General features: G+C 36.3%; 2 pseudogenes; one reads left to right on the top strand and one right to left on the bottom strand.

The window, feature by feature from the left end:
• Positions 1-2,840: 2,840 nt before the first annotated feature.
• The window catches only part of LOC150039166 (vomeronasal type-2 receptor 116-like), a 93,926-nt pseudogene continuing 72,553 nt past the window's right edge, over positions 2,841-24,213 (bottom strand).
• On the top strand, positions 14,956-15,666 carry LOC150039168 (N-acyl-phosphatidylethanolamine-hydrolyzing phospholipase D pseudogene; annotated as a pseudogene).

Here is a 24,213-nt window from a genome sequence, read left to right as displayed (position 1 = left end):
AAATCAATTGCATCATAAATTACCTTATGGAATTTTGAAAAACTTGATTGTTTGACTACTATGGATAATTTGAAATGAGTAGAAAAATTTGATAGTATGCACAGTTTTCTTCAGAATGTTAGTGGATGTTTTTATGGAGCTTTTTTCCTATGCCTAATGCTAGAAGTGAGGAATAGGTCATTCTATGAATTGCCGATGTGCCATGTTGATTAGCCTTAGCAAAGCTCTCCTTCCTGATTGTTCTCCTAGATAGTTTGTCTAGCTTACATGTACCAACTTTTATTAGTTTTGTTAACCATCCCATCATGTGGTTTTTCTCTTGTAAGCTTAGGGTTAAAAATATTGTTTTTGCTCCATGTCTTTGAGACAGGAGCCCATCAATAGTCTTGGATTTCCAAAAATGACACCCAAGATACAAAATCAAGGATGAGGATGAGTTGGCAGAAAAGGTGCAATACATCGAGACTTACAGACCAGCATCAAAGATACAGTGCAATTAGTTAGATGAGTGTCTAAATCCATTTCCGAGAAATGTTTCTGTTTCCTCCTTTCATAATATGAGAAATGGTCACTAACACCTGGTGGCAATGTGGGTAATGTAAACTGGCATTCTTAGAATCTCCCCTTGAGATGTATTAAAAATTAGAAAAGCCTTTATAGGAGAGTCAAAAAGGCAAAAAAGGGTTAATCTCTCTGAGTAATATAATTTGGATTCAGTATAATTTAGCATGAACAATACCAGGCTAAAAAATGGAACTTTAACATTCAATACTACTTTTCAAATAGGTTCATTTTTAAAAGCAAAAAAAAATGTTGTCTGAGATACTTTGAATTTGTTAACTATGGACTTGTTAATTAGAGTGTCAGTGTAATTCTCCTATTCTAACAAGTTTAAAACCAACCAGGAAATATCAGGTTGTGTGTCTCATATTTTTACTATATCTGACTTTGCTACCTGGTATATTGTATATACGTTTATTTGATTATTTGAAATAAGAAAGGGAAGGGGAGAAAAGAAGATGATTGGGAGGGGGAGTTATGGGGACAAAAATATGAGGAGGGATATTAACGTTTGAGAAGTAATGCACCTGTAACTCTACCCCAACAATAAAAAAGTAAAAAAAGAAGAAAAATAAATAACCTTCTTAATATAATTCAGCCAAACCCAAATTCACAATTACCAATAGACCAAAAAAAAGAAAGAAAAAATAGTACCCAGTAGAGGTATTTGATTATTTTACTAGAATGTGTTTAGTAGTAAAATACATAAAGGGACCAGGAGCAAGGCCTAATTGTAGATTAGCATGCACAAAGCCCAAGTTTGGATTCCCCAGTATCATATACACAGAAAAAGCCAGAAGTGGTGTTGTGTGTCCTGTGTCATGTGATATAGCACTGGCCTTGAGGAAAAAACCAAGGACTGTGCCCAGACTCTGAGTTAAAGACCCAGTACTGGCAAAAAGGGGAAAAGAATTTCTAATTCAGGAAATGTTTATTGCAAATATACTATGTGCTTGTTTGAAAGTTTATACTAATTCCACAAAATTAAAAATCCAAAAGAAAATAGTTTTTGTGAGGCTATATGAAAATTGAAAATTGGAGAATTGGAAATACCTCAGTAAATTAAACTACCTGTACTGGTCAGACATGACTACACTGCTAGATGATCAAGAAGTTGAGCTCTGAGTATATTAACTCAAGCCAGTGGGATTAAAAAAGATCATGACACACCTTTCCCCGACCCTTGAGAAGAAAAGATAACCAAGAGTGATAATCGCTGGTGGCTTGTTGGAGACTGAGGTCATGAAATGGAGCAGTTCAACATCCTGTAGCCTTGAGCAATAACTCAGTCCTGAGTAAACAGCACCTGGCAGAAACCATTACTCAAAGGATTTCCTGGAAGGACCACAAGATGCGCTTTCGAGATTAGCACAATGGCCAAAAGGGCAGTGTGACCCAACCCTGGACCCTTCCACCCTGCCCCTTCCTCCTATTTCAGGGTATATAAACCCTGCTCTGCTTTCAATAAATGAGACCTTGACGCGACTCAGATTGTCTCTGTCTTTCTTTATGCGCCTGGTCTCCTTTCTCTCTTTCCCCCATTGGTTTTCTTCTCTTAGGAGGTGCCAGCTTGAGCCTGACAAATAACTGAACCCGCGGGACGGGAGAGTGGCTTATGCCTAAAACCCCAGCTATCTATGAAATCTGGATATGAACAGAAGAAATTGAAATCAAGGGAGGAAAAAAGGATGTTGGACAAGCTATAATAATGTTCAGACATAAATTTGAGTGACAATAATCAAAGTAAATGACATGCAGAATGGAACTCCAATAACAACAAGATAAAGTGCACACGTGTCATGTTATATGAAAACTGAGAAACATTGCTAGAATGTCATTGGGTGTAGAGTTGAGTTAAATGTGTCATCTACAGATGTTTACTTTCAGTGGCCCACTTGATCTACAAGAAATACTACATAGAAAATAAAGAAATGTAAAGACTTAAAAATATCATATATATTTTATATGCTAATAAAACTCTTTTTGTGAACATTTCAGCATTTGTGTTTTACGGGCTTCTTTATTCTGACTAGGCCTATGATTTTGGATATTTGGAAAGTTTTCTGCTAGAATTCAGTTATATTTCTCAAATACTCTTCCTTCTTTGGACTTTATTCAATATGTGCTAGTCTACAATTAGATCGTGTGATTGAGTCCTCCATTCTTGTAAATAATATTTCTTGCTTCCTATATTTTTTCTGAGTTTCTTGTTCTTCCTGAATAATATGTAGCCTTTGATTCCATAGACTCTATATTCTACATCATCTGATCAAGAATTCCTATTGTGTTTGTTTCTCAGACATTATTTTTGATGGCTTTACACTCTTTATTGAACTTTTGGGATCTCTTTGATTTTATTTTCCATTTCTTCTCTCATGCCATTTAGCAAAAAGACTATTGATTCATTTGGCTCTCCTCTTAGAATTCATTCAGTTTTCTATTGAATTCCTTGAAAAATCACAGTCACACATAGCCATTTGTAGGCTTTCTATATTTTCATTTAACTTATATTTCAGCAAATTTTTTATCAGTACCATCTAGATTTTCAATGACTTTTATATAATTTAAACTAACAGTCAATCCACAGACTTTAACTCAGATGTTTAAAATCATAGTCAGATATCCCCTATCTAAATAATCCTTACGTTTCATTTGGATATGGGAACTGTGTTTCAGGAAAGGGCATTATATATAATATTAGGCAGAGAACTACTCTGTTGTAAGACATAAATCAATCTCAACCAAAATTATAACATGATCAGCCAATTATATAGAGCCAAATGGATACAAATACAGTCTAATTCATAGACAAACATACAGGGACCAATGGACTAAAAAAGGCAGAGGATAGAAGGACCAAAAATAAAGGAAAATATTTTGAAGTGAAATTCAAAGAATGTTGTTCTCTAAGATCAAATGAACATGTCTATTGTGGGGAACCATGATTTTTCATTTTTTCAAACTGTCTGAGATGTTGTCTCTGTGTCTCAGTGTTTCTAACTTGGCTATGGGCTCTTATCTCTCATCTTTAAATTCATGTTAAAATTCAGCATGAATTTCCAGGGTTTGGCTAACTTTGGTGGCAACAGGCAATTGCACATCTGCATAGTGAATACTGGGAAATTCATGTGTTGTGATGAATAGTAACTGATTGATGCTGAATAATAATCAGTGTTCTATTCAGTAATAGTAATTCAATCATACTTATGAAATTATTAAAATCAAGAAGGTAGAATATGAACTTCCATAGGAACTGATAAAAATAATAATGACTTAGAAATATTTGCTTAAGGCCATGATCATGGCTTAGTGATAGAGTGCCCTAGGTTCAATTACTTGATGCCACATACATAGAAAAAGCCCTAGGTTTGATTTCTTGATGCCACATATGAAGAAAAAGCTGTAAGTGGTCTTGTGGCTCAAGTGGTAGAGTGCTAGCCTTGAGAAAGCCCAAGGACAGTGTAATATTTTAAGTTGATTAAACCAGAATAGATTGAAAAGTATATAGATCCATAAACAAGCTATTTTCCATCTAGTCTTTCCTTTGCTATTACTCTATAAATCCAATAAATTGAGAGACACAATTGAAGTGTATTTTGTAGCATAGACAACCCATGGTTGAAATTCTAAAAATCATACAGAGAAAGCATAGAGGGAAGAGAAAGAAAGTAGATGAAAGTAAAGCTGAGGGGAGGCAAATGGAAACTAATCATATTGAAGAATATTGCAAAAAAATTGAGACTAGACCTTAGTTGATGAGTGGATCAACAAGATGTGATATTTATACACAATGGAATTCTATGCTGCTGTCAGAAAGAATAACATTGCCCCATTTGTAAGGAAAGGGAAAGGCTTAGAAAAAATCATATTAAGTGAAGTGAGCCAGATTCAAAGGAACATAGGCTCAATGGTTTCCCTCATTTGTCATAATCAGTAGAAACCTTGGACTCTCCTATCAGAGATTTACAATAGAACAAAACCTAGATACTTAAGGCCATATAGAATGAAGCTAAATGAATGGGCCTCCAGGATATAGAAAGAAAAGCCATATTATGAGTGTTTGTTGTCTTTAAAGTACTATGTTATCTCTCATCTCTTTTGCTGTCCCTTGGTTATCTCATATTGTTACAGTATTTTACTTTGTTATCTGATATATTGTATATATGCCTATTTGGTTATTTGAAGTCAGATAGGGAAGGGAGGAAAAAAAGATGATAGGCAGGGGTGGGGGGAGGGAAATAGGGACCAAGGCATGAGAAAGGGTGTCAATGTATGTGAAGTAATGCACCTTCTATCTGGTGAATATAATGTAATCCTTCTAATTAATTACAATAAAAATACATGAAAAAATAAGATTAGATATAAACCGTTGCTAAACAAAGTACACTCTAACTAGCATGCAGAAACATGGAAATTGGTTATGAGGAAAATATTAAAGAATTTTATTGAGAATTAAACAGTATAGTGATGTGAGGACAGTGATCTCTGTAAAATTTGGAAAAATATTCATTGTATTAGCTACTCAGGAAACTGAGATATAGTAATCATGGTTTGAAGCCAAATTGATGAGGAAAGTCACTGTGAATATTACTTTTACTTAACCAACAAAGAACCAAATGAGAAAGTGTGACTCAAGTGCTAAAGAACTAGTGTGGAGCACAGGACCCAGAGTTGATTTGCAGGATTTCAGTTGAAGTGGCAGAACTGACATCAAAAAATAAATTTTAGGCAAATTATTAAGAAAGCAACTATAGGAAAAGAAGAGAACATTGAAAATATACTCAAGTAGATGATGGACTAAGTGGAAAGTATATAGAAAGATTGTATATATATACATACATACATATGTACATATATATACACGTAAAATTAAATTTTACCTGCCTCTGGCTTCAATTTGTGACTGAAATATTACTAGAGAACTTAGTGAGAGTTATTCATTGAGTGATTCCAACAATATAGACTAATACCCTGATGTAAAAAAGGAATCCAGCTGATAAAACATTTAGGTTTCATCTTAAGAGAGTTTATTTCTCCCAGTTTGTGTTCTGTCCTGGAAGCCAGGCAGAAAATTTCTATCTGGCCTTAACAAGATAATATAGGACTTGGGGACAAAGATGCAGCCCAGTAGCCCAGCACTAGATGTCAATATTGAGAACACCTCTGTAGCAACCATTAACTTCCCCTTGGTACTGTTATAAACAGGCAGAAAAGTGAGCCAGACACTACAGAACAGTAACATGCTGAATGTCAGGAACTTGGCTTCATTGAAGGTGTCAGGGAGGTTCCTGGCCTGGAAAGCCACAATGAAACTGATCAGGGCCAGGAAGCCCAGGTATCACAAAGAATGAGGGAGCCTGTGTTACACAGGATGATGACGTGACCATGTTCAGAGTGTGCATCTATATCAATGAATGGAGGAGAGGTTCCCAGCCAAATTCCACAGAGAGTCATCTGGATCAGGGTGCTGATGGGAATGATGAAATTAGAAGCTCCAGATACTGGCAGCCGCCTCATCCATCTCTCTGGAGAAGTGACCTTGAAGGCCAGAACTACAGTTACAGTTTTGGCCAAGACCGAGGAAACAGCTATAGTGAACACAAGTCCAAATGTGACTTGCTGTAGAATGCAGGTGACTGTGTTGGGATGACCAATAAAAAGCAAGGAACAGAGAAAACTGACGATGAGGCAGATGAGAAGGATGTAGCTGAGAATCTGGTTATTAGCCTTGACAATGGGGGTATTTTGATAATTCAGAAAGACCCCAAGAACAACCGCTGTGAGTGTAGATAAACCAAGAGCCATGCAGGCCAAGACCATCCCAAGTGGTTCTCTAAAATCCAAGAAAGTTTCAGCTCTTGGGAGGCATTAGTTTCTCTCTGTGTTGGCATACTGATGATCTGGGCACTTCACACAGTGCTCCATATCTGGTGAAAAATTAAGCATTAGTCACTTCCCAGGATGTAAAAGGAAATAAGGATCTCTCTATATAGAAATAATTCCAAAATGTCAATACTTACTGGCATGAAGTAAATATCACCAAGTACTACCAGACATGTAGTACATGTTATTTTTAGTACAAAATTATTTTTATGTCTTCACCATGTTCCCTCAGTCCTGCTCACATTCTCTTACTTTCATTCTGATTGAAACATTTTTTGCTTGCTGTGACTATCACACACTATTTGTTGTCACTTTTTCATACCTTCACAATTGTTTTCAGCACCTATCCATGATGTCATAATATTCCTGAATGTACAATTCAAATACTTAATTCAAAATCTTGGATAGTATAGCTTTCACTTCCCTCTCTGTCTCTTTGAAATATAAGTGTAGCGACCTTTTCTTGAAGTTTTAGATTTGCCTCTCCTATGCCTCTGTTAGGTGGTGGAGAACAGAGAATAAAATCACAGTTTGAACTGGTAAAATTATGCTATGTACAACACTTTTTTCTTCTTACCCCAAAGACAACTTACAGCACTTGCTCTATTACAAGAACAGTTGTGAATACAAGTAAATAAAGAAGTGAAAGTGTGTGTGTGTGTGTGTGTGTGTGCGTATACATACTATGTACACACACACACATATATATACATATATACATATAAATGTATATGTGTATAGAACATATTGGGTGTTGGTCGTGGGACTTGAACTCTGGGCCTAGGTGCTGTCCCTGAGCTCTTCAGCTCAAAGGTATTGCTCTACCCCTTGAGCCACAGTGCCATTTCTGGTTTTCTGGGTGTTAATTGGAGATAAGAGTCTCAAGAGTCTCAAGGATTTTGGTGCCTGAGCTAGCTTTGATCTGTAATCCTCAGATCTCAACCTGCTGAGTAGCTAGGATTACAGGCATGAGCCACTGGTGCCCAGCCTTATTTTGTGTCTTAAATACAACTTTGAAGACATTGTACTTATCAAAGTATTGCTCAAAATATGATAGCAGTTTAACTTGTATCACTGACAACCTGAATAAACATGCATACAGAAGAACAGAAAATTAACCCTATTTGTTTCATTCTTCAAGAAGCTTTGTCATCTTTGTTGCAACTAGATTGTTAACTGATGAAAGGAAGAATTTGATTCTGAAATACTAATACAAAATATCTTCCATTGAACTCTATGTATTGGGAGAGTGTAGGAGAGAGTATAAATTTCTCCCTCAGTCATGAACTTACCTGTCTCATTAGCAATATCATCTTCTGAGAAAGGTGTGCAATCAAAGCAACAGGCAGCTTTTCCCACCTGAAGGGATTTCCTGAATCCAGGACTACAACTTTGACTGCAGACAGAGTTAGGACGCTGATGGAAATATGATATATATCTGTAACTTTATAGAATTTTAACTAACATGCCAAAAGATCCTTTGTTTTAAAGAAACTGGATGATTAAGCATCATATTTTATGCATGTAATCCAGTCAGTAAATTGAATTCTGTGATCATAAGAATGTCACATGATCACAAAAGTCTTATGAGTTATAGCCTTAGTCTCTAGCCTGGTGAACTACTTGTTAGTAGAAAGTAAATGATTGTTAAGTAATGCACCTTCTATCTGGTGAATATAATGTAATCATTCTATTAATTGCAATAAAATATATTATAAATTAAAAGAGAAAGTAAATGTTATTGGTCAGCCCAGTGGAGCTTCCTTGAATTCACATCATTATATGGTGTCTCCTACTCACCTGTGAAATTGTGAAGAGCAAAGAGGAATATTCATCTTTGAAGATTTAGAAGATGTTCAGGCCTCCCTTTTAAATGATTTTGTGAACTCCATACTCACTACATTGTCACAGGCATTATCTTGTATTAATCATGTGTTGGTTTCCCCTTTACCTTTATTTTTGGCAGCATATATTCTTAGTCTTCTTGATAGAGATTGTCACTGGAGTGAGATAAAAGAAAGTGTTGCGGGATCGGAGGGTGACATAGTGGTAGAGTGCTTACCTAGTATGCACAAAGCCCTGGTTTTGAGTCCTTGGTGCAACGGTGAGGGACCAGGATAAATTATTTTAATCCATCTAGATTTCCTGTAAAGCAACATAGCTGCTAAAAGTGTTGGCATGATAGGGTGTAAATGTGCTGAAAAAGAACAAAGAACTAGGCCCAAGGCTAAGTTTTGCTCCCTGCCAATGAGTTGCAGTTTCCTGAGAGTCCTCTGCCATACCATAATATTAGGTCCCCCAACAATAACCACAGAAAGGCAGAGAATATGGGCAGAGAATTTGGGGAAGACTTCAGAACCAATCAAAACACAAACGATCTTTTTGTTCAAATTCTGTCCATCCAGGGTGTACTATAAAGGGACCTCCCCTAACCTCCTACCGTCGTGAATAAAAACCACTTCCCCACGCCTTTTGGGATTCACTCCCAGATGGCCCCGCTACTTTAGGATGTGCTGGTGTGAATCCAGGCTGGAGCTTGCCCTGCAATAAAGACCCTTTTGCTTTTTGCATCTGTGGTGGTCTCCTGGTGTTCTTTGAGGATACCTCAATCTGGACATTTCAATGGAAACAAAAAAACCAGATAGTAGTGTGGTGGCTATGTATATTATATATACACAATAGATTTCTGTTTCTATCAAAAATACTTTTCAAATTTTATAATTAAATGGAAAGACTAGGAACTTTTTTATTATGATTGGTAAATCAGACTCACAGATACAACAGTGCAATCCTAGCTTTGGAAAACCTCAAGGATAATGCTCTGAGTTCAAGCTGCAAGGCTAGCAAAACAAATTTCAATGCTGAGTAGGAGATGATGGCCAAAAGAGAATAGGGAAAAGTAAAACTCTCTCCACAGAAGAAGAGTTTTAGTGTCCCCACAGGATTTACACATCTAGGAACTCACACCAAGTAAGATTTAATTCTCCAGATATAAGCCACAGAATAGGTGAGCTGAGTCAGGGAAGTAACCCTGACAACGTTGGCCTAGCATGTGGGCTTCAGCTGTTCCTTCAGTATGAATTTAACCAGAAGAAAAGGGAGACCAAAGCTCATCCATACAGTTGGTTGCTCGCCCCCCAGCCGTCCTGGCTCCCATACCCGACCATTGGCCACCTGGCCAATGACCCCGAGGTGGTGGGGAGGGGAGAGCAAGGCTGGCAGCAGGCCAGCAACAATGCTGAATTTTGGGGAGGGCCCCCAACTGTTCGAGGAAGAACATGCAGTCCGACTTGCCTTTTTTCAGGTTCCCACAGGACCAGGATAGATGCCAGAAGTGGGTGGAGAATTGTAGGAGAGCAGACTTGGAAGATAAAACCCTTGATCAGGTGAATACACATGATTCACAGAGACCTCAATGATCTGTAGAACTAGTCCTCACAGGACATTTGAACTGTTTCTATGTTGGACTGTAGCTGACTGAGCAGTGGGCTCCTATTCCACCCACTTAAATTCATGCAAAGCCCACAGGCTGGGCTGACTCTGCTACTGTTGCCACCTCTGACTTAGCTCACCTTTTCTTTGGAGAAGATCTCTTATCATTATAGCTTCCTTGATGTGACTCCTTAGACTGGAATGCCTAAGGCGAACCTAAAACTCTTCTATGGAGAGATACTAGTTGCTAATTGGAGACATAATTTCTTCCTTGCTCTCTTTCCATCATCTTCTCCTACTTGACATCGAATTTTTTTCTCACTCTGATCATGATGTGTTTCAGGAAGTCTAATAATACATGCTGCCAAGATTAAGGGAAAAGGAACAATTACACATGATTCAAGTAGGTTGTACAAGGAAGTATAAAGAGCTTTATGATATTAAGCATGACCACTAACTTGTGGGAATGAGGCCCATTGCACATATATATGTATTTTTTCCTGTATAAGCTCTTTGTATGGTTAACTTACAGTAATGAATTTTTAAAATTTTAAGTGATAAAAATATCCTATAAGAAACCTCCACACTGCTTTCCAGAGTGGCTGAATTAGCTTACAATCCCACCAGCAGTGCAGTAGGGTTCCTTTATCTCCACAATGCTGCAAGCATCTGTCATTGTCTAAGTTCCAAATATTGGCAATTCTTGTTGGGGTAAGATGGTATCTTAGGGTTGTTGTTATTTGCAATTCCTTTATGACCATGGATGATGAGAATTTTCTCATATGCTTTCTGCCATTTTAACCTCTTCTTTTGAGAAGTCTCTCTTTTCTGTCCTGACCATCATAACTCAGGATATGATAAGGACACCTGCTCAGTTATGTTCATCTCTGCACTATTCATAATAGCCAAGAAATAGAAACCATCCAGATGCTCTACTGCAGATGAATGGATAAAAAATGTAATATATGTATATAATGGAATACTACATAACCAACAGACAAGATAAAATATTGGCATTTGCAGGGATGTGGGTGAATCTAGAGTGAATCATGTTGAGTGAGGTAAGTCAAGACCAAAGAACAAAAGGCACATGGTGTCCTTAATATTTGACTATTAGATCCAAATAATACAAGAGCAGTGACTCAATATTTCCATCACCAATGCTATGGACAAAGTATTAGAAATATAAACACAACTGCAGAGACATAAATATTTGTGACTCTAAAAAAAGATCAATGTATGTGAACTAATGTACCTTCTATCTGGCGAATATAATGTAACCCTTCTATTAATTACTATAAAAATATATGAGAAAAAAGATCCTATAAAATATAATGAACAGGCTATTACAATAGAATGGATTTCTCATTAGAAAGTACAGAATGGGGTTACAATTCTGAAGTAAATCTGTTTTCAAGGGCCATTGAGGCGTCTGCATTGAAAATGTGTCTAATATATTTTGACAGGTAGAAACATAGATGTAATATTAAGGCTTGTAATAGAGAATATTTTATTCAATTATCACATGTTCTCAGACAAGTACATCATGAAAAATACCGATTTGTTTGTGTAGAAAGTTCAGTATAAGTTACCAGTTTTTTGGGGGGCTGAGTGTGGAGTCAGACTGAGCTTGCACTTGCACTACTGATTAGAGCTAAGCACACAAGGAGATGAGCTGTCATGAAAAACAACATGTATCATAATGAATGACACCATGCTTACGAACTTTGAGCTGTGTCAACAGTGTTGTAAACTTTGTCTTTATTGCTTCTTGCTGGGGTGCTATGAATGAAACTTGCTTGTTCTTTTGTATGAAAGTAACCCCTGGATGTTTCCTGATTCTAAGATAGTATTTAAGACTAGAATAAAAAATAAATGGTGTTACAGTATAAATCTGCAGTCTCTTTAGGCTCCAGTCTAAGCTGTAGACCTCCTGACCTCATCTGTTTCTTGTGTTTTTCTTCTCATCCTCACCCCATAAATCAGGAATTCTGCCTTGATGCCAGCTGGCTCTGGCACAGTTTGGAGGAGAAATTTCTTAATAGAAACATACAACACATTTATGACAATGACTTGATTGACAAGAAATTGCTGGTTTCATCAGTATCATTGCTGAATTAGTCAATACTATATGGCTGCTTTCGTGGAGGCCTCTGTACAATAGCTTGAATCAAATAGTAATCTGTGGATCTTATGGCAATTTGGTGTGCAAATTGACCATCTGTGTATGATGGCCTAATAATTTTGGTTGAAATGTCCCTAGGAAAGAATTTTTTCCAGCCATTTCTTTTTTTCATATATTTTTATTGTAATTAATAGAAGGGGTACATGATATTTGCCAGATAGAAGGTGCATTAATTCACATACATTGATGTGCATCTGATGTAGCATTCTGTGATGCAATCCAATTGCATCATCCTAAATATTTTTCATGCAAATAGTTCCTTGTCACAGATGTTGAACCAAATTTATCAAAGGTAATTTCCTTCCTGGGGCCTCACTGTGATATTGGAGGAAATCCATATCACATGAAATGAACAAGGAGATCTGCAAACATGTTTTCCAAGTCGTGGTATTCTCCAGGATGCAAAGCCACAGCTGCAGAACACCAATAAAAGAGTTTTACATATTCTGCCTGTGGCTTCACCAAAGGATTTGATTGAAGATGGGCTACAGTGTCAATATGAAGGCAAAAGTGCACCTATACAAAGATATATGAGCTTACATACCTGACACCGTGGGCAACTTCTAGCCAGAATTTCAGCTGGACAGATATTTCACAGATGTGTCCTTTGATTTTTACATTCAGTCTTCTCCAGCTTCCCCTTCCTTTCAAGTCCTTGGCTGGAACTAGCTGCTTTTCTACAATGAAACATTGAGCATATGTGGATGGAAATGTGATGATTTCTGGGTTTTTTCCTTCTTTACACTTGGGAAACAGATGGCATTAACAGTGGTGCTACCAGGGCTGAACATACAAGCCATAATTAACTCAATATTTTATTTCCATTTACCGTTTCATTCTCAAGATGGGAAGCAGGTGAGGGAAGTCTAGGTACACAGATGATATTATCAATATGTACTACCATGACATCCTACTCCCTATGCACTGGAAACAGTTTATTTTCATTGCTTTATTTTGAATCTATTTGTGGCAATATTCTGACTGCTAGTAGGAGAGCACTCTGGTTTCCTTCCCTTCTATGTCTGTAAACTCCTCACTTTCAGCATTACTTTATCCACTCCATCCAAGTTGTCATTGCACGGGATTAAATGATGTTATTACTACCAACCAGAGTCAGTGGCATAAGTTCTATACTAAAAGGCTTCAGAAACATTTCCTTCCTCACAGAGAAGTGGTCTGAGAAGATCTCTTTGGTAACTTGTATTGTGAGTATATTAATAAAAATTTTACTGTAGTCTGGTGCCTCATGACCGTGTATACTTCACTATGCTCTAGGCTGGTATTTGAGGACCAAGGTCTGAAGCAAGCACCAACATAAAAATCCGTGAGACTTTTATCCAATTATCATGAAGTTATTCATATAGATACGTGTATTGCTGCAAATAGAAATTGGTAAGTTAGAGATTTGACTCAACTCTACATCCCTTGATGCTCCAAATTTTTTTCTTTTTTGTTGTTTTTTTTAATATTTCTCCTTTTCATTGGTATTACTTTATTAGATTTCATCCATACTTTAAAATTACAACATGCTGTTATCTTTTTTATCCCATAAGCTATGATGACAGTTTGATGTACTCTGAATTCAGTTAGGGTCTATAATACAAAGTTCATAATCCCTACTGTGGTTAGCATTTAGTAAATCAATGTGCAAGCAGAAACATTACTACTTACATACTTAAGGAAAAGCCTTAAGAAAGAGCAATTTCGATTTCAATTGTGAATACAAGGATATAACACTTTGCATAGGCAGTCACAAACTTTGAACAAAAAAAAGGATGTTCTGAGTTATTCTGATACAGAAATAAACTTTGAAAGCATATTAATGTAGAAAATTCCATTGGGCTTCAGTAACACTATAATATAATGGTTAAGAATGATCCCTTATTTGGGTTGGTAACACAGCATTTGGGTTATTCCTCAAAAGGCACATTCAATGAAAATACATGTTCAGTATGTCACATATTAAAAACCAAGATTTGTCTTCATGTATGAGAATCTGAAACTCTTCTGTCCTCTTAGCGCAATGGTCAGCTTGTCAGTCTCATAGAATCTGAAACGCATATTTTCTCCTCTACCACTAGTCTGAAAAAATAAACAGACTTGCTCATAGTGAAAGGGGGAAGAATTCATGAAGAAAGAAAACAATAGTTCTGTTCCACGTATGTCACTATTTGGTGTGACTGAATTGATGGACTCTTTAGACAATAAGGCAGATCAAAATGTTCCTCAGGGTGTTCACTAATCAAAAAGGAACATGGAATTAACAGGTATTACAATGTAGGTATAGGAGTGTAGCTCCAGGAGTAGATCAGTTGCCTTGTAAATACAAGGACATGAGTTAAAATCCCAGTTCCAAATATATATATATATATATAATGTATATGTTATAATGTACTAGACTGCATTGAGAGAAAAATGTTTCAAACTCTTAAACCCTTCAGAATATAGTCACTGTAGGGTGGTTATGATAAGCAATATAAAGTTTGATATACTTCTTAAAGATCATGAAGCTTTGAACTAAGGAGGCTAGACTAAATGGAACTACAATGCACTATTTAAAGTGCTTCAAAATTCTTCGCTTAAACAGTAGATGTAACTATAAAACTAATGGTTAGGTCATTCATGGAGAAGAAATGGTTAGCAAGATAGATGAGTTTCCAATCTTATACAAAAATGCTGCCTAGGGCTGGAAATGTAGCTTGGTGGTAGAGTGCTTGCCTAGCATGCATGAAGCCCTGGGTTTCATTCCTCAGTAGTGCTTTAATAGAAAAGCCTGAAGTGGCACTGTGGCTCAAGAGATAAGAGTGCTAGCCTTGAGCAAAAAAAGCTCAGGGACAGCAACCTAGGCCCTGAGTTTAATCCCCAGGATCAGCACCAGGGGAAGACTAGAAGATGTAACTAAATTGAAGAAAGGAAAGGATGGGCGGTTTGTTAACCCATGGCCAACATGGAAAAATATCTCTATTCCGAATATTCTTAGATGGGTAATAATGGAGAAAGATCACAGCAGTGTTCCAGGTTCCAAAGAGGAACTTGACAAAGAGCTCCCAGTACTTAAACCATATTTTGTGAATGACCCTGAAGAAGCAGGAATGAGGGAGGCTGGCTTACAAGTCACATGGCTGGGACATGCGACACTGATGGTGGAAATGGATGAGCTCATATTTCTTACAGATCCTATCTTTAGTTCTCGTGCTTCTCCATCACAGTACATGGGTCCAAAGCGATTTCATCGTCCTCCATGCACGATAAATGAACTCCTCTCAATCGATGCAGTCCTTATCAGTCACAACCATTATGACCACCTGGACTACAGAACTGTCCTCGCCCTGAATGAGAGATTTGGGAATGAGTTGAGGTGATTTATGAAATACCAACATGTCAATCCAGAGGATGCTGTAAGGATTCACATTGATGTTCAAGCCAAGAAATCTGTGGGAATTCACTGGGGAACTTTTGCTTTAGCAAATGAGCATTACTTAGAGCCTCCTGTGAAATTGTGTGAAGCTCTAGAAAGATATGGACTTCAGATTGAAGATTTTTTTGTCTGGAAGCATGGAGAATCAAGAGACTTAAATACAGATGATAAAACTTTGAATAAATAGGAAAATAGATGAGTTTTATGGGAAAGGCATCAGTTGTATAAATTTGAAAACAAAACGACTAAGAAATTCATGACTATTATGATTTTTTACATTTGGAAACAACCCCTTAATATATTCTATGTTGTATAGTTAATTTGGTTACTAATATGATAAACAGCTTTATATAAACTATGACAAATTTTAGGGATCCATGGAGATTTAAGAAAGCCTATATTAGTGATACGTGTTGTAGTAGATGTTTAGTTTTTTCTGTTTTTTAACTAAAGCATTGTACTTTAGTGGTAAAATTTTTCAAGTTATAAAAATTATCTTAAATGTTTTCTGTTCTTTAGGTTCTTATATAATATGAGTCAAGGCTGGGTACCTTCCTAGATTTTTTTCCTGAGGTTTATATCCCCACCTCTTTCTTACATTTATGTTGCAGTAAATGATAAAATTAACTCTCAAGTGCTTATAGACATGGCAGTTCTTGTTCACTGAAGATGACCTTGTAGGTATAAATAGTGATATACAACTGTAATCTTAGCACTAGGGAGGTTTAGGCAGAAGAATTAGGGGTTCAAGAGCGGTCTGAGCTACACAGATTATATCTAAAGAAGAAAAGAAAAAAAACTATATGCAAAATATTAAGATTTATTTTGTTAAATTTAAAAAACATATGCATTTGGGTTGTTATATTTAAGGACAGTGTTTTTTATTGTGATAAAATCCATAAAATTTGAACAATGTAGAAAATGTGTACAGCTTTCAGGTGATAAGTATATTCACATTTTGTATAGCCATGACCACCATAAACTTAAAGAAGTTTTAAATGAGAGGAATTATATTCTACTGAACATCTGTAGTCCCCAAATTAAGAGTTCACTGTTGTGGGCAGGTAAGGGAATGAGCATGATTGATGAAATTTTCTAATTTGAGTCTGAAAATCCAACCTTGTGCTAAGCACAAATATAGCAAAGTTCAAATATTTTGCAAAGGAGATAAATGTAGATCCTAAATAAGAATAGAAACACATTTTGAATGAAATTTTATTTTCTTCATTTTCATTTTCTATAAATATTCTTGTTTTGGTCTTTTAGGTATAATTCAATATGTCAGAATTATATTTTGTTTTATGTGAGTCAGATGTCATATATTTTTATTTTAAATGACCTGTAAATATGAGTGTTTTTTTATTGTCTGTATGGAGTGCCGGCAGCAAAGGATGTGCCTGACCCAGACTGAGGTTTGGTCTTAGGCTCTGTATTCAGTTGTTTGGTCTGAAGTGTATTTAAGAGGGAACTGTATTTGACAGTATTGGAGGCCCTTCTATGTACGTATACACCAGTGAAGTCAACTCTATACAGCTAACCTATTCAATAGGTTTTCTGCACCAAATGCCATTGAGCAGTGCTAATTTTACACAAATTTTTTTCTTAATTGTTATACAATAGGGTACTTTTGCCACCTAACTGATTCATATTGTACAACCTTAGATGCTATGTACTTTGATTGTATTTATGGCCATGTTTTTACCTTGTCACACATCATTTTTTTCTCTCTCATTTCACTTGATCCACCCCTCAACTTCTGGCTTATGATTGGTAAACTGCATATAAGAGTGTCATGGAATTTACTGCTCCAGCTTGTCTTCATAGAGGCTCTTTAGATATTATCCTCTTGGTCAGCTATGATTACAGGAACAAATAGTTTTAATTTCTTGAGGTATCCCAAATTTGTAATTTTTACCATCAAAACAGCTGCAATTCTTTTTTTAATTTCTATTAGTTTGTGACTTAGTACAAATTATACTTTGAAAGGGTTCCATTGTGATTTTTTCCATAGAAATGCTCAGTACATTTGGAAAAAATTTACTTTCTAAATTTACCTTCTCCTTCATAGATTTTATATTAAAGAAATTAAGCAATGATTTTCAGAATCAAGCTCTGTGATCCAGAACATTAGCATGAACACTGACTGGTTCATTTTATAGAGATAATTCCAGATACAAATGTGCATAAATGACTAGTTGGAATGTAAATTATCTACCTATGAATATATTAGTAATGTTATTACTGAAATGAGAAGCCTCTAGTTTTCATGGTATTTGCATGACAATCTTTACCGACATGTAAATAAGCAATGAAAATGTAAACTCATAGTGCCTCTATGGGATGCTTTGAGGTACTAATCTGCAAGTTCTCTCCTTACAAGGCTATTTCTTCACGTGATGTTGCAGGTGTTTAATTAAAAATTAAATACTATGTCAGAAATACATACTCCTTAACGTCTACAACAGAGGAACAGCACTTGAATACCTTGCGTCTAGCATGCAAATCCAGCTTAGTTCATATCTCTTCATTTTTATAGGCTTCATGTCATCATAACATAAACTGGAGTGTCTCAAAACAAGATTTTTCACACAGGTAGAGTTAGTGATTCCAAGATAATGGTCATAGAACATGTGGTATCTGCTGAAAGCCCACTCTATTGTTAATGGATGACAGGTTTTGTGGGTGGGCATCTGTTAATAGAGCACTTTCTCTGCTGAAATAAGTTTCTGAATCTCATTCATGAAAAATTCTCTTCAAGTCCTTATATAATCCTGTATACATTGCATTAATGTTCCATTCCCATTGTGGTTAATGTTTATATATACTCATTGGCAAAGGAGCAAGCATTCAATCCATCAAAATCATGGGCTTGGAAGTACTCCTAAATTTCTATACTCTGTTCACAGATGTATCTTTATTTGAAGTACTTCTAAATTTCCGTGCTCTGTTCACAGATTTATCTTTAATAACTACCAATTCGCTTTGGCCTTGAATTTTGCTATGAAGAGATCAATGAAAACCCTAATCTTTACATAACTTGAGTCTGGGGTTTGATGTATGTAATGTTCAGTGTGAGGTTGGAAAGCATTTAAAAATCTCTTCAACAGCCTCTTGGGGAACTATAATATTCCAAACTACTCCTATATGAGAGAGAGAGAGAGATCAAATCTCTACTAGCAGTTACAATGCCATTGAGATTAACAACTTCTCAAGTTGGGACACATTTGGACCTCTACCGTTTTCCACAAGTAAGAGTGGGAGGAGTGGAGTGATATTGTTTAAATGTCAAGTTTGGTATTAGAAAATAATATAAAAAGACTGGATTTATGAGCATATCAAATTGGTAATATTAAAACATAAGAATTCAAAATAATGGAAAATATTGTCCAATTTCTTGGCAAAGATGAAGGAAAAGTGGAGCATACAAATGGAGTTTTTTGAAGTGTTTAGCTTTATCAATTATTTTCTTTAAACTACCAGGAAATGAAAAATGAAAATAGAATATTAAGGCATGTTGAGCTGGTGCTTTTGACTACAATGGAATCTTAGCTACGCAGGAGATATATTCCTAATTCACTAGCAAAAAGAAAGGAGGAATATGTGGTTGAAGTGGTACAATCCTACCTGTTTTATTTATACACAATGGAATTCTATGCTGCTATCAGAAAGAATGACATCCCCCCATTTTTAAGGAAATGGAAAGGCTTAGAAAAAATCATATTAAGTGAAGTAAGCCAGACTCAAAGGAACATAGGCTCAATGGTTTCCCTCATTTGTCATAATCAGTAGAAACTTTGGACTCTCCTATCAGAGATTTACAATAGAGCAAAACCTAGATACATAAGGCCATATAGTATGATGCTAAATGAAAGACCTCCAGGATATAGAAACAAAAGCCATATGATGTGTGATTGTTGTCCTTAATGTACTATGTTATCTCTCATCACTTTGCTGTCCCTTAGTCTGGTTTCTTTTAAAAGACATCCTCATACTAGACATTTCTTAAAGACTTAATACTAATGAATTGACTTCCTTGAAAGTACATTGAAAGCTAGGTATTGGGGTTCATATTTGTAATCATAGTTATTCAGGAGACTGGGATCTGAGTACAAAGCCAGCTCAGGTAGAGAGGATCATGAGGCTCTTATTTACAACTAACTAACATAAAGCCTAAAGTGGAGCTATGGCTCAAGAGTGAAGCACCATCCTTGGGTGAAAAAGCTAACAGACAGAACTTAGGCTCTGATTTCAAGCTCCAGTACTGGCACACACACAGACACACAGACACACAGACACACACTTGCACACATAGATGTGTGTTATGGATCTAAAACTAAGAATATGATGTATGTATGAATCTTCTATCTTCTACGTTTAATTTATTATTTTTTTGCCAGTCCTGGGGCTTGAACTCAGGGCCTGGGCATTGTTCTTGGACACTTTTTGCTCAAGTCTAGCGCTCTGCCACTTGAACTATAACACCAATTTCAGCTTTTTCTGTGTATGTGGTACCGAGGTATTGAATCCAGGTGTTCGTGCAGGCTAGGCTAGTACTATACCACTAGGCTAGGCTCCTACCACCCCCATCTGACTATCTTCTACTTATTGCTATCTATCTATCTATCTATCTATCTATCTATCTATCTATCTATCTATCATCCACCCAACCATTTATCCTTAGTATTTTGGGTATCTATCTTCAATCAATCTACCTATCATCATCCATCTATGTACCTGCCTACGTATGTACGCATGTACTATCTATCTATCTATTGATCGATCTGTATGTCTATCTATGTTTCTTTATTTTCTATTATTAGTTTTTGCTATTCAATTGAAACTCTCAGGTTGGTACACTACATAATTTTTACTGATTAGCCAAAGGCTATATTTCTTTATGAGTTTTAAAAAGTGATATGGTACATGATTTTGATATTATTTATTAGAAGAACATACCTTAATTATTGCTGTTCTCAAACAATTCGGATATTAAATAATTTCATAGTTCCTGCTTCTTGATTTATAATCACCTAGGCATATGGTGTTTTATAAATCTCTTTGCTTTATAAAATTTATTTTATTATATTTTTTTGCCAGTTTAAATAAGAATATAATTTTTCTTAGAGAAAAAAAAGAATGTAAATCAATTCAGTTTCTATGTACCCACGGTGGCTTTTCCTCCCTCAAAGCAATACTCTTACTTGAATTTTGTGAAACAAATGATTGAACATAGGGCCTCTGCCTGCTAGGTAAGATTATATCACTTAAGCCATGCCCTCAACTCCTTTTTTAATTGTAATTAGTAAAAGGGTTACATGATATTTGCCAGATACAAGGTGCATTAATTGACATACATTGATACCCTTTCACATGTCTTGGTACCCATTTCCCTCCCCCCCAACACCTCCCACCCATCTTGGTTTTCCCCCCTTCTCTATCAAATTTCAAATATCCAAATACAAATAAATTCAATATATCAGATAACAAAGTGAGATACTATAACAATATGAGATAGCCAAGGGACAGCAAAGGAGATGAGAGACAACATAGTACATTAAGGACAACAATCATTCATTATATGGCTTTTGTTTCAATATCCTGGAGGTCCTTTCAATTAGCTTCACATTATATGGCCTTATGTATCAAGATTGTGCTCTTTTGCAGATCTCTGCTAGTAGAGCCCAAGGTTTCTACTGATTATGACGAATGAGGGAAACCATTGAGTCTAAGTTCCCTTGAGTCTGGCTTACTTCACTTAATATGATTTTTTCTGCGTCTTTCCATTTCCTAACAAATGGGGCGATGTCATTCTGACAGCAACATAGAATTCCATTGTGTACAAATACCACAACTTGTTGATCCACTCATCAACTGAGGGACATATAGGTTGGTTCCATATCTTTGCTATGGTGAATAGTGCTGCAATGAACATTGTTGTGCTAGTGGGTTTAGTATGTCCTTGTTTCTGGGTGGTTGGGTAAATGCCAAGTAGTGGAATTGCTGGATCATAGGGGAGTTCTATGTTTAGCCTTTTGAGGCACTGCCACACTGCTTTCCATAGTGGTTGAATGAGTTTGCACTCCCAACAGTGTAGTAGTGATCCCTCCTGGCCACATCCCCTCCAGCATCTGTTATTATTCATTTTCCTGATCATGGCCATTCTAACTGGAGTGAGGTGGAATCTTAGAGTTGTTTTGATTTGCATTTCTTTTATGACCTGAGATGTTGAGCATTTCTTCATGTGTCTATAGGCCATTTTTGTTTCTTCTTCAGAGAAGACTCTCTTTAAGTCTTTGGCCCATTTTTAATGGGATGGTTGTTACGTTGGAGGTTAGTTTTGGAGTGATTCAATTTTTTGAGTTGTTGATATATTTTAGATATAAGTCCTTTGTCCGTTGTTTGGTTGGTGAAGATTTTCTCCCACTCTGTAGGCTTCCTAATTAATTTACTAGCTATGTCCTTTGCCATACAAAAGCTCTGCAGGCCTAAGCAATGTTCTTGGGCTTTCTCAAGTCTGGATCTTTACCACTTGAGCCAAAGCACCACTTTTGGCTTTTTCTATGTTTGTGTCACCAAGGAATTGAACCCAGGTTTTCATTCATGCTAGGCAAGTACTCTACCACTAGGCAAAACTGCCAGCCCCTCTCTTTCTTTTTTTATGACAATTTTGTCCAGACACAGGACAGACACAGAGTTTGGTCTTTTCAAATGCCCCATGAGTAGGTGGTATTGGGCTTCTTTCTGCTTCATATTAGCATTGTGTGTGGGGGGTGGTAGGTGGGTGGGTGTGTGATCTTTGTGTCACAAGAAACATTATTCTCTATCATCATACTATTGAAAAATTACATGTGCTTCCTCCTGGTCCACTGCTCCAGCTTTTCAAAAATGTAAAATCCTGGAACTCACTTTCTCTTACTGTTACAGTGACAGATTCTTCATTTCCAAAATTGTTCTTACCTACGTGCCATTGAAAGGTGAGATGTATTGAAGTGTGTTGTTTATAATTCATGTTCCAGTCAGGGAAGCCCTGGCAGTTTCTTCCTAGATGAGCAAAATCTGTCTTGGCTGTGTTTCTTTGATTATATGCTGACATTATACATTCTCTTCTATCTAAATAAATCAACATCTGGTACTTGAAATATCTGAGGAAGAAAGCTGTTGATCACAGAATTTAGGTCAAGGCTAATGGGAAACATGTTATATTTAAAGTGGAGACTTGAGAATTATTTGGCTAGAAGACAATTGTCTTTCAGAAATATTCCAGATTTATACAGTAAGTGCAACATAATATAAATGACATAGGTGCATTATGTGTGAATAATAATTTCCAATGGGTTGCGAGTGGCTAATGGTCAAAATCCTTGTCAAGGGGCCTAAGATCCAAGGATCATGGTTTGAAGGCAGCACAGGTGGGAAAGTACGTGATTCTCATATCTGCAAAGATCTGCCTAAAAGCCAGAAGTGGAACTGTGCCTCAAATGGCAGAATGCTAGCCTTGGGCAAAAAGAAGTATAGGGACAGAGCCCCTGCTTGAGTTCAAGCAAAGACTGGCACAATAAATAAAAATAAAATAAAAATAAATTTTCCAGCCCAAGTGAGTTCTGGGAAGTGGTTGTAACAGCCTCCAGAGGTGCATTGAGATCCTAAGTTTCATTTATTTGAAATGGTTCAAATAAAATGCTTTCCTTTTTTCCAGCAAGACATCTTTACTTTGTTGGGTTTGTTTTCTTATCTTCTCATTCTGATCAGAGATTTATAATCTGATCTGTTTTGCACTTATAGAGAAGAGTCACATTCTCTTTAGGGGGTTAGAATCTAAAGTCATTCATCAAATTCTGAAGGTTCTATAATCAAACTTTCTCTGAAAAAGTTTCATGACCTGAACATCCTACAAAGTACAATATAAATAGTTTCATAACTATAACCTTCAATGGTATTTTTGAAATAGTTTTTGTGTCCTGTCAGTACTGGGGCCTGGGCAGTGTCCCTTAGCTATTTTGCTCAAGGATTGTACTCAACCACTTCAGTCATACCCTCATTCCCAGGTTTTGGCTAGGTAATTGAAGGTGAGTCTTTTTTACTAATTGTATTTTATTGCAGGGGTAATATATAGAGGGGTTACAGTTACATTTGTCAGGAAGTGAAGGCAAGTCTTATGGACTTTCTTGCCCTGGCTGGCTTTGAATAGAGATCCTCAGATCCTAGATACCTGAGTAGCTGAGTAGCAGTAATTTCTTTTTTTATTATTTATTTATTTATTTTTATTAAAGAATTTATTAACGTTGATTTTACATCATATTTTAAATGACAAGTTAACAAACAAGTGTTCAAGGAGGGAATCTCTATTTACAATCTCTGGGACTTAGTATTTAGAACTTAATCAAAATTAGGCTAAGGGTTTGTATGTCATAGAGACATATTAATTTATGAAATAAAACATTATGTCTATAGAATCATAGGTTTTTATGTCTATATAGTTATGTTTATATTTCCATTACCATGTCCATATCTTTGGGTATGCAGTTATTGAGTCCTTGCTCTTGTACTCTTTGGATTTAATAGCCACATATTAAGGATACCATGCACCTTTTGATCCTTAGGTATTGACTTGTCTCACTCAATATGATTTGCTCTAGATTCATCCACTTCCCTGTGAATGCCATTATTTTACCTTGTCTGTTAGCTCTGTAGAATTCCATTGTGTATATATACCATATTTTCTGTATCTGTTCAT

Source organism: Megascapheus bottae, unplaced genomic scaffold (assembly GCF_031878675.1).
Source record: "Megascapheus bottae isolate mThoBot1 unplaced genomic scaffold, mThoBot2.hap1 HAP1_SCAFFOLD_37, whole genome shotgun sequence".
Taxonomy (NCBI): domain Eukaryota; kingdom Metazoa; phylum Chordata; class Mammalia; order Rodentia; family Geomyidae; genus Megascapheus; species Megascapheus bottae.
This window is presented reverse-complemented; position numbering and strand designations above follow the sequence as displayed.